Below are 10,232 nucleotides of genomic sequence, written 5' to 3'. Positions count from 1 at the left end.
TTGACCTCTCGGCTGAGATCTGAACCCTACAGCTGTGCCAGTGGGGAGTATTACTGGGGATCTGAAGAGAAAGGGAGAGACCAGCCTCAGACTGACTGTGATCTCTGTGTGCTCTTAAGGGAAATTGTACATTACTGTGTGTGTACTTGTTATCTTCCCAATGTGCATGCCCCTTACTGGTGTTAGTGGTGAGGATTCAGGCTTCTTGATTGCTAGGCCAGTGCATGGGTGTCACACCCTTGCAGTTGAGTCTTCCTTTGAAAAGACTTGAAAACAATACTGGCCTTCTCTGAAATCTTGCAGTTATGAGTGGAAGGGACAGACCACAGCCCTTCAAGATGTGTGTTCAGTAAGGGAAACAATTAACAGTTTATTTGGCATAGCCAGGCAGCTAAGTTTTTAATGGCCACAAACTGTGTCAAATAGTACAAACTACGCCAGTCACTGAAGAACACAGTAATGAAGACACAAGCAACAAAACATGAAGGCTTTATTTTTTCATAAGTACAGATTTTCAATTCAAAGCTGTATGTGTATATCAGTACCAGAAGACCTACTTTACACAAATATTTAAAATGAGCACACAGATTTGAAACTAATAACCTTGGCTATCCCTTCCTAATGTTGTTTGCAGTGATAAGATTCCTTAAAGTGCAGTTTGGTTTTCCTTTGTCTACAATGTTAAAGTGTCTCACAACAATCTTCAATTATACTTTAAAGATGTAGTTTCTATAAGCACAATGGCATCTACAGTTTTCATACTTCAGATTAAGCAGTTGCTTATGTGGAGAAATCATTTTAACTTTGAATGACTATATTCTACTCTTCAATATGAAATTAATATCTTGGTTTAAGAAACAAAGCAGACAGGTAGTAAATCTTCAAATGTATGCTTTAACTCATTTGCTCCTACAGACCTCTGAAATGCCACAAATGTCATGGAAAATGTGTTTCATTGGTCTGAAGGAAATTATTATACATCTTAAGTACACTAGCTTATATAAATGAAATGCTAAAAAATGTTATCACCATGTACATGTACAGACACTCTGTAACCCTTTCTCCACAGTTTGTTGAAATTATCCGAACCTAAAAATTGTACAAAGGATAACAAACACTATTCATCCACTGCAGTGTGCACAGATGAGAATCTCATAAAGGTGGAATATGCAGGTGTAAATACAAACTCAAAAAATCCAAGCAATCGTCTCTTCATTTATATCACCAAAAACAAAAAAAAGTTTAGCTCAGCTGGTGAGAAGGGCACAGCCCTATTAGTACACTGAAGTGTTCCCGACAGACAGTGATTATCATTGTTTTGGCATGAAAGATGAAACCTTACACACTGAGTAGCATCCGTCCTGCAGACACCTTGAAAATCATGTATAAACCTGAATTGAAATTTTTTTCTCTCTTTTCATCCATTTATTCCCCAACAGCCAGTGCAAGTGGGCAACACCTTGATAAAGCTCTTTGTCAGATCTGTCCCAAATCTCCTGAATGGGTGCTTACTGACAGCATAGAGGAAGTCACCTCTACAGGAAGGGGGATAAAGCAATGGATCACATGGCCATTACAGAACAGCTAGAGGTGCTTCTTGTACTCAGTCCCCATTTTTGGCATGTAATGATAATGTTTAAAAAGGATACACACACTCCAATAAATGTAAGCCTAGACAAACCTTCTCTTCCATCAGTGCTGATAAATCTAATGTACACGGCCCATGTACACTAACAAAAGGTAACCACTGTGACCCCAAAAAACATTGCTTCTTTCATCTGAAAGAGAAAAGCTGCTTGATTCTTACTGGTGCTACTTTGTACTGAGAGACAACATAACATACTAGGTTAAAGCATTGCCCAGTATGTTTAAAACCAGAGAAATAATAGCTGGAACCAGCTTGGACCATGTTCCAGTATAATACACTTATGTTGCTCGTCATCATTAAAACATTAAGCGGATGTTGACTTACTTCTTGTGGTTTTCAATAACGCAAAGGCTATTGTACTGAATGAATGAGGTAAGTGGGTCTAAGCAAGAACTGGAAATATTTATAGAATGTAACTTTTTTTTTGCCAGGAGTGAGGCTCTGCAAATCCCTTTAACTTGCACAAAGGGTGCCAAATAAGCATAAAAGTACAAAGTTGTGGTATCTTTTTAAACAATTTACTGCTGATAGACTTTGCAAGAGGTCTCTCACAACAACAGATGAATTAGAGATGCTAACAGTATTGTGTGGTTTAAGTCAGCATTCATATGATCAGAATGCGTTAAACTGTCTACTTGGTAAACATCTGTAATTGGACAAAAGAGTTATGGTAGTATCAAGCATAATGAAGCAGAGTATCAGGATATACACTCTTCAAGGAATATGTCATGACTGCTAATTTAAAGGCATTCTTCCTTCTGATGCAAAATTTTTGTTAAATGTAGAGTAATTCCAAGAAACATTACTGCTAAATGTAACAGACTGATTTGGGACATTTGACTTTAGTTATCATGATTCGTAGTATATCCTGCACATGTCATCTGGTCAAATACAAGCATTCTTTTGATATCAGTGTTTTAGGGGCAATTTAAACAAGTAAGACAGGACATCCCATTTTTACTGCAGACATGAAGGAGTATAAGGCCAGGGGCAACTCCATGATCAATACTCTAAGTAGGTAACATAAGTAATTTAGCAGTGTTCAGGCCTATTGTCCAATTAGGACCACTGATTAAAACATCATAAAATTCATTTCCCCAGTGCAAAGTAAATGACTACACATGCATATGTATCAATAAACTGCATTCAATTTAACACAGAAAAATAGTGTTTGTTCAATACAGTAACCATACAGAAATTATTTTGCTAAATAAGTCTGTTTTATCAAAACCAGCATGTGTCTGATTAAATTTAAACAAGGGGAGAACATAAAAACTTGTGAGAAGTTAGTTTATACTTCTATAGGACATGATTTCTTGTATGTTTGTTGATTGCTGACAGTCTGTCTTTCTCGTAGGCAGGAATACTCTCCCTTGGAAAATGTAAGGGGGGGGGTAGAAAAACCTATGTAAGGTGCAACAAAGCTTCAGACCATGCTAGTTCTTCAAGTGTTGATATCAGCAGAAAGTTTTATCATGTTTATAAGTTAGACAATATGGAGGAGGACATCAGCCTAAGCAATGAGTACACATTTCTTAAGTAATAGTCCCTGCTTCTTCTCTTTCGTGTGAAACTGCTGCATTTCTCATCAACTTCTTACAGTGCTTATTGTCGGTGACTTATTCTTTTGAGTCAAGTTAACTGATCCACAGGCAGAACTGAGAGTCTGGGTGGATTTTGTTGTCCATATAGACACAATAAATCCCACTGGCAGGGCCATCTCTTCAGAAAGTACAGGTGTGTAAATGCACTTGCCATAACAGTAGATGTTTGATTAAATCACTGCTGCAGTACCCTGCATTCATGTAGGTTATAGTGTTCCTAGGATATAACAACTGGACAGTCTTCCAAGCCTTTAGCTCATTCTACTCAAGCACCTAGGATGCTTGTGGCACAAGAAGCCAAATGAGAAAACCAGCAGCTTGGGAAACAAAATTTTCAGGACTTTCTTAACAGCAAAAACAGAGATTTCTGTCCTGATACAAGAGAGAGTAAAGCTAGGGAACAAAAAAATTCTCTAGGTACAGCAAAATCCAACAAATAAAGTAAGAGGGTTGGAGGGTGACAGCAGCTCTACAGCAATGCTTTGAAGTGCACTTACACAGCTATACTATGCTCACTCATACATCAGGGCTGCAGTAGTCATTTCCAAAAGTTCACACAGACTGGGAGAAGGCAAGTTGAGGGTCCATGAGCCTCTGAAGAATGGACCTAGCAAAGCATGCTCTAGAGCTGGGAAAGAAATCTAGTTTGTAGTGCTTTGTAAAGGGATGTACAGAGGACCAAATAGCTGACTCTAGAATGCTTCTACATTTCACCCCTTTCCAATAAGCCACCAGAGAAACAAAAGTCATAGTAGAATGAGTATTGACCCAGCCATAGGTATTGTCATTGTGGGAATAGCAAGGGGCAACCTCCTGGAAATGGTCTTGCTTTTTCCCCTTCATAGGAAATAAACAGATGCTCAGCCTTCCTAAAGTATTTAACTCTGTTAAGACAATTCCAGATGTGTCTATGCACATCCAGAGTATGGAGAATCCTCTCTCCATTTTTTATAAGTTGTAGAAGGAAAATAGGAAGCTTGATGGCTTAATTCAAATTAACACTCAGAACTATTTTAAGCACAAATGAGGGATTTGTTCTTAAAAGTATCCATATCTTTAAGAAAAATGAAATAGGGTTCATCCACGATAGGAGCATGTACCTCAGATACTCTTCTTGCAGATGCTGGTTCAACAGAAGACATAGTTAACTTTTCTAAGTTAAGATGTCAATAAGGTACCACCTGTTGCATGCAAAACCCTTTGTAAGAAAAGTCTGAACAAAGACCGAGAAGAAAAGGGGGGATCCATAAGAAGACATGCTGAAATAGCCAAAAGATAACCTTAACACTAGAGTAAGATAGGCCAGAGGATAGTAACTTGTACAATTATCATAAAACCAGCGGTAGAGAAACCTGGAAATGCACCTGGTTCTTAGTTCAGCACCAGCTAGTAAAGTTCTTCCATTTGCTAATATATTATTTCCTAGTAACAGGATTCTTGGCATCTTTTAATATCAACTGTGTCTAACCCAGGCAGTCAGTTGTACCTGCTTGAGAATGTGGCATATCAAACTCCCCTTGTTTCATGTGAATAGATCAAATGTGGGAGGAAGCTTGCTGTAATAGCCCTTGGCTAATTCCATAAAAAAGGAGAACCACTGTTGCCTAGACCGGAAGGGAGTCATCAAAATGATTTTTGTAGTGTCCTTCTGACTCTTCAGAATGACCCTGGATATCATTACAAAGATGTAAGAACATCCTGGTCAGACACACAGACCCCGGGTAGTAAATAGTAAGGGTGGGGAAAGGTGATAAAGATGATGACAACAACGGTTATTGACATTCAGTCTGATGTGCTCACTGAACTATGCTGTGCACATCAAATGCAATTTTAATTTTGATAGTCTTTCCAGAACTGTAGAAAAATACATAAAAAAAAACTCTCAGCATACAAAGAACTGTAACTGGAAAGCTTGGAATATGAACACTGGCATTTTCCTGAATTGGGGGTAGGATATTCACAGTTTCCTGGTCAGGCTGTTGGCACAACATACATCATTTGTCAGCATAGGGCATGATGCTCAACAGTACAGTTTGCTTCACTAAAAATGGCCTGCACTTCTCATTCAAGGACTTCCATATGCTGACTAATGCATTTTTTTCATAAGTTGATAAGATATTCTAACACTGCTACATATCAGCCCCAAAACTGGATCACATTAGGGTGGCTCTCCTCAACACCAGAAGTCTGAACAAAAAATTACCTGACCTTGAGGCACTCCTGTATTTGGGAAAGATCCATGTAAGTACAGTTATGGACAGTTTAAATGTAAAGCAAGCACTCCCTCTATACCAGGGTTTTGCACTTTTCATATCTTCAGGCCCAATGGCAACTGTGGTGGAGTCTTCGTATTTGGCAAGGAACATATTGCCTCCAAGGCAGATCCTGAGAGAGAGACAAACTGAACTCAGTGAACTACAGGACACTGTAGAAAGGTTTAATAATCAATGAATAGCTTGTTACAGAACACCACCTTTGTGTTCTGATGACTACTTGAGATTCCTCAGTGTCCTAAACAATCTCCCCATTAGTGCTAATTCATTATTTTGGCTGTCTAACTATTCTTGAATAAACTGGGACACCTATACCAACAATATAGGATCTTCCCCAAAAATGTCTAGACTTTATAAATAAAAACTCCCTTCAGCAGTTTGCAAACAAACCTACTAGAGAATATCATTCGTAAACCAGTTATTACAATAATGCAACTTCTTGCATTACTATAGTATCACCTTCCCCAGTGAAGTTTGATCACAAACTTGTGACCTTCTCCCTAAACTCCCAAGTCCCTACAGTAAACTCCACTGGATTTAAGCACTACAAATGTGACCAGCCTCAACCTACTCTACGATAAAACATCAAAATTCACTTATCACTTCACCACCCCTGACCTTGATACAGCAACAAGCTTTTCTAAGGAATTCTACACCAGTTTAGAAACATACACAGAGCTAAAAATCCCTACCAGAACCAGGTATCACAGTAATTTCAAAACTAAACCACCCTGGTGGTTCGCCACCATAAATAAACTCTACAACAAAAGAAAAACTCATTAAATTATACAGCACATCCAAACCCTCTCTTCTCAAGGAAAATATCCAAAACTTCATAAAAAAAATGAAAAAGACCACCAGGTCCAATAAAGTAGCTCACATACTTAAGCTGGTCTCAGAAACCAAAGACAATTAGAAAGCCTTCTTTAGCTATGTTAGAAAACTAAAACAACAACCTTTTTCTGCTCTGAACGTTTTCATCATGACTTTTCCTATTCTGACCAGAGACTGCCAATAACCATGCAAACAAATTTGGTTTCAACTTCAGTCCCATGACTTCTATCTAATGCCCAGAGATACCTGAATCACCTACTCTCTCAATTATCTCATCTCTAATGATACTTTACTGGAAGTGCTAACGAAGGCCAAGAATACTTCCTTCATGGGACCTGAAAATTCTCTTGGTTACTTAATTCATAGTGTTAAGCATGGCCTTGAAGATCAACACCTTAATCGGTTTGACCTAAGTTTAGCTACTGGTTTTGTCCTTGCTAAGTGGTGTACTGCATTGGTGATGCCCATCTATAAAGGTGGTCTTAAAACTGACCCTGGGTAAATACAGCTCATCAGTCTTACAAGCCTCATCTGCAATGCGACCCGCACTAAAAATGAGACCAAGCCTCACTTTTGGAAAACAACCATTTCCCTCATGCATACATTACACTACACAATGAAAATGTAATCAGGGGCCTAGGAACTTTGGTTGATAATTCTCTTTCTTTTCACCATGACAGTGGTTGCTAGGAAATCTTTGTTTCTAGCACAACTTATTGCTAAAAGAATATCAAGGTCTAAAGAGGTCTAAAACTCCATGTTCAGCATAATCAAAGGAAATATAGAGTACAATGTCCCCTTTCAGCTATATCTCACTAAACATATCAATTACAAAAAAACAAGGTTCTTAACCAAAAAGATTGCAGGCCTAAAGTTCCTCAGCTATAAAAAGAGGCTGGAAGCTCGGTCCCTTTATTCAGTGCCTTGTAGACTTATGAGGGGAGATTTCAATATTTCATTCCATTACCAATCTGTTTGCCGTGGACTTTTGGTACCTCCAAGTCCAATGGCTCTAGGCATCTAAATCTTCACAAGTTTATAAACCACTGCCTCCCCAAACTCTGGAATAAACATACCCAGCATGTTAATCAGTGGAACTTGCTATCTTCCATAAAACATAACCTGGATAACCGAATGGTTTTCACAAACTTACTCCGGAATTGACTGTTAAGGCCCTCCTGGAGTAAAGAGGTATAAACCTGTGAAAGGGCCTAGGCATACATGGTCATAAGACACAATATCACTGACATATTTATAAATCTAACAGGAAGAACAAATACAAAAAAAAATCTCTCTATCCTCCATTTTAGAAACAAGCTGTACTTACTAAGAAGCTTGTTAAAGTTGAGCATTTGGAAAAGCTAAGCTTAGCTCATCAAATTTGCATTTCAAATGTCATCATTTTTCAGAATTCACTTTTTGAGAAACAGTGGCATTTGCATTTCAAATTTCACTATTTCTCAAAAAGAGAATTCTGAATGAGCTGGTCAGATCACCAGACCAGTTGGTTTTGCACTATTTTATATCATAGTTTCATGCCACCCAAAGGACACTAAACACTCAATACATGACAACAGTACAAAAGTGTGACACTTGCCAAAGATAAACTTAACTGTGGTCATCTAGAATTTCCTCAAGTGGTATGCATACCATTAAAAAAAGTAATACAATTTGAAAAACACATTTTTATAATACACAGTTTAAGCACTGGAATGTTCATCACACACTACTGTTAGTTTCTGTTTTCCTTGAACAATGAAAATGATGCTCAATGAACTTAACAGCCTCTTAACTCAAGTTGAAATTAGGTAGAGAACATCATCTAGTTCCAACTCCTGCTCAGTACTTTACATACAACAGGGGATTCATATGGAGTTCTAGTCACATGCCCAAGGGGTTACAGACAGTACTTATTTTCCATACAAGGACAGAGTAATGCATGCCTCAATGTAAAATGCCTTCAGCTACCATACCAGTGCAATTAAAAATAAAGTACTTCCAAGAACATTAGATACAGCTAAAGCATGAAAGAGTAGCTTACACTGAGGGGAAAAAGTAATCATTCACTGAAGACAGATAATGCAAATGTAAGTACTTCTTTAGCATTTTTTCAACAAGAAATTCTGCACGCTTATGACACAGACAACAGGCCTTCATTCCTGCCCCCACTGACCCAAGTTTTTGAAAAAGCAACAGAGTTTGGTAAAACTTCTCTGAAAGGAAAAATGAGGAATAGTAAGCTCTCATCTAAGGGATGTAAGGGGGTAGAGAACTCTACATACCACCTAGGGAAGGACAGGTGCTGTATGGTCATCATACACTATTTCCTGTGCATACATAAGAGTGTAGTCTACAGCAAGGTAAGCACGAATGCTTACTCAGTGGCATAACACCATTGCAACTGGCATGACTGGTGTCCTACCACAGCCACAAGAATGCCATGCATGTGAGGACTATTTCATGATGACGAAGCTGGCAAACAAGAATCTATGCCATGTTCATTGTGAAAAATTCCCTCTGACCCTGCTCAAGGTAAAAGTTAAGGCAAACTTGTGAAAAAAGTCTCTCAAATGTTGAGCAGAGCTACACTAATGGGATGAAAAGAGATATGTCTTTTTAAAAGACTGGAGGACAGGCTTTAGTAGGCAAGAGAATTAGGTGTGTAGACTCCAAAATAAAATATTTAAAGGTAAAAAACAGAAGCTTACACACATTTTTCTTATTAAATGACATCTAAACAAGTTCTGCAATCTGGGAGAGTAATTTTGATAAAGTACAGTTCTAATTTACCTGACCCATTTGATGGCATAAGTACCCCCTGTGCTATAGATCATGAATGATTTTTGCCTAGTGTGGCTGTCTTTGTCTTATCAATGTTCTTATTCTATAAAAATGAAACCTCAAGCTTTTTCTTAACAAAACAAAATAACTTAAATCATTTATAAAATTGTCAATTTTGCATGGCTGAAAATGTGCTAGAACTGCAAAAAGTTAATATTTAAAAATTCTCTTCCATTGCACAATAATTCCAGATTCAATACTGTTACTCTAAGTCGGTCTAAGTCTGTGTGCATCACTAGAAAATCATTTGTCTTAAAAACATTTTTTTGGCTGTCCTTTTTTTTAAGAAAGTGGAAAACTGTATGACATCAAAGTCCAGTTAATGGAACCCATCACAGCTCCAGGAACTCTATGTTGTGCTTTTACTATGCAGTATGAAGAAATCCTGCTCCTCTAAGATGAGAAGGAACTTGCTGAAGATCTTCTAGTATTTTCTTTATTCAAATGCCCTTAACAGCCATACATTACAGTTCTCTGACCTATAGAAATGCAGTCTTCATCTGTGTGGCATGGCTTTTCAAGCAATTTCTTCTCTTTCAGCTGAAAGGAAAAAGGAGGAAACAATTATCTATAATCCAATGCATCAAAATTCATTTTCCAAAGTAGAAATTCACTTTCACGTTTCACACATTAATCTGTAAAATAACAAAATGCACCGAACCTGATGGACTCGAGCCACAAACTACATGAGCAAAATGCATGAGTCTGCCACAAAATATCATATACTAAACAGTAAATGCATAAGGATAAATGTTGTTAAATTATACCTATATACATAATATCAGGTGAGAATCTAGCAAACTGCAGATTTGCTACTGTGGTTCAGTGACTCTCATGGTCTAGTCAATGCCTGGAAACGTATCAAGTACAGCCCTTACAATCAAGCACTATATATTACTAACAGTTTGATAATTAGGTGATCTTGTGTGCTCATGTTGAAGCCATTTAAGCTTATGGATCTTACACTGCCAGGCAAGATTCTCTAGATCTTCTATTATATGGAAGAAAAAACATCTTTTCCCAGTATTTAAT

At 37.8% G+C, this 10,232-nt stretch overlaps 1 long non-coding RNA gene across 1 annotated transcript in view; it reads right to left on the bottom strand.

Moving 5' to 3' along the window:
• Positions 1 to 473: 473 nt before the first annotated feature.
• The window catches only part of LOC122806821, a 344,083-nt gene continuing 334,324 nt past the window's right edge, over positions 474 to 10,232 (bottom strand). The window contains exon 3 of the long non-coding RNA XR_006365559.1: positions 474 to 9,740. This is a non-coding gene — a long non-coding RNA (uncharacterized LOC122806821). The remainder of the gene's footprint in view (positions 9,741 to 10,232) is intronic.

Source organism: Protopterus annectens, chromosome 7.part0, assembly GCF_019279795.1.
Source record: "Protopterus annectens isolate FY-2018-M chromosome 7.part0, PAN1.0, whole genome shotgun sequence".
NCBI classification, from domain to species: domain Eukaryota; kingdom Metazoa; phylum Chordata; order Ceratodontiformes; family Protopteridae; genus Protopterus; species Protopterus annectens.
This window is presented reverse-complemented; position numbering and strand designations above follow the sequence as displayed.